Here is a 1997-nt window from a genome sequence, read left to right as displayed (position 1 = left end):
AACAATTTATGATCCCAAATAACATATATGTCAGGTTATAAAATGGTTAGAGGGATTCCAATCGTCTATGATCTATGTAATTGTTAAATAAGAAAATATATGAATGAAAATGTGTAATTTACTTGAAAGTAGGAGTCATAAGTACTTGATTTTTTCTCTATATTTTACATAAATAAGTAAAACTTTTTTTGTTTAAGTTTTACTTCAGGGTCAAATATTTACTAGCAAGCTAAAATTAGTAATTTAGCAGTTTAAAAATTAAAAATTTTATGACAGCCCAAAATTTCAAAATCACCCCCTTTTCGCCCCCTTACTAGTTATCGCCCACCCTTTCGCCCCCTTACTAATTATCGCCCCCCGACTTACTAAAATCGCCCCCAGGGGGCGATATCGCCCACTTTGGGAAACCCTGCTTTAAAGTGTTGTATATTTTGAAAAAATTGGCATAAAATTATAACAAAGTCTACAAAAACCTTATAAAAACTACTTTTTTAACTGTAAATTACTGTGTTTTATTTCAGGTAAACTAAATTAACTTTAAATTATTAAAATTAAAAATAAATGTCTAACTTGTAAAGTGAGTTCGGTGTTCAACTTAGTAAGATTTTGATTGTTTTTGAAATTTCTTTTAACAAAAACAAAATCTGCTAAAAAGTAGTTTTCTTTAAATATTCTGTAAAAAGTGCAAGCTTTGTAGCATATTAAAATTTGAAAAAAACTGTAAATTCTTATTAGTTCGCGTGTTTTACACAAACAACTACCACTTTGAGTAAAATTTAATTTGCAAAAATCGAAATCGGTTTTAACTTTTTGATATACTTTAAAAAAAGAAGGACAAAATTAAAAATTTGTTGTTAAATGTTATTTTAAAAATAAACATATTGTTTCATTTTTTTAACATAATTTCTTACTAACAAAGTTTGCATGGCCATTTGAAATTATAACAAACAACACTTCTTTTAAAAGCACTACAACTTACTTTAAAAAACAACTTGTTTAAAAGTATATCTTTTAAAATTATCGTGCAAACCATTAAAAATGTTTTATGCATACTACAATATATTTAAATGATACTTTTAAACTATTTTGTTAATTAATGTACATAGACTTATTTAAATCTTGAAATTATATTAAAAGTTTTTTACAAACTATTTATATACATCTATATATTTAAATAATATTGTTAAATCATGCAGATAAGGGTATTTAAATGTGTTTAAATTTCGTAAAATTAATCAGAAAGGTAAAAAACTGTTTGACTAATAACAACAAGTAGTTAGTATGCCTAATTTTTAGAATATTTGTAATGTCAGAACTTGACAGAAAATATGTGACTTGTCGTGCAATAATATCACATGATATAGGTTTCTACAACGACTCAATTGACTATATGAAGCAAGTTATTAAAATGTCAACTCCTATAGGTCATGGCATTAAATTTAAGTTTTGTTTATTTTTTAGAGCTTTTAACACTTGTGTAAATATTAAAACACTTTTTAAGTTTAACTGTCAACAAGTTTATTTTAATCTAAAACTTTCAATTAATGTTTTACTACTTTCAAGATTAAAATTTTTAACTAAAGTTTCTGTTTTTGTTTTTAAAATAATTTTAAATACCTTGACTAGCTTCAACAGAAAGTGATGCAATATGTTTTATACTGTTAAAAAAGTGGATTTCAAAAATACTTTCTACAGTGTTTACTTTAGCATTTTACAACCTTATTTAACAAAAAGTTTGTAAAAAAAAATTAAATATTCTATTTTTAAATTTTTTGACCTTTTTTGTGCAGACTAATAAAACGATCTATTTACGTTTTGAAAACTATTAAAAAGATAAAGATAACATAAAATCAATTAAACTTTTAATTGTTTACAGCCTGTGAAGTGTTTGCTAGTTCTTCATTATTTTTAAAATGTAATAAACAATGACTTTAATATGTTTATTCAGTAATTTAAAAAAAATTCTGATGAACAACAAAAAAAAAACAGTTTTTACG

The sequence above is a fragment of the Thalia democratica genome, chromosome 5 (genome assembly GCF_965202585.1).
Source record: "Thalia democratica chromosome 5, ktThaDemo2.hap1.1, whole genome shotgun sequence".
NCBI classification, from domain to species: domain Eukaryota; kingdom Metazoa; phylum Chordata; class Thaliacea; order Salpida; family Salpidae; genus Thalia; species Thalia democratica.
The sequence above is the reverse complement of the archived record's forward strand: the minus strand, read 5'-3'. Positions refer to the sequence as shown.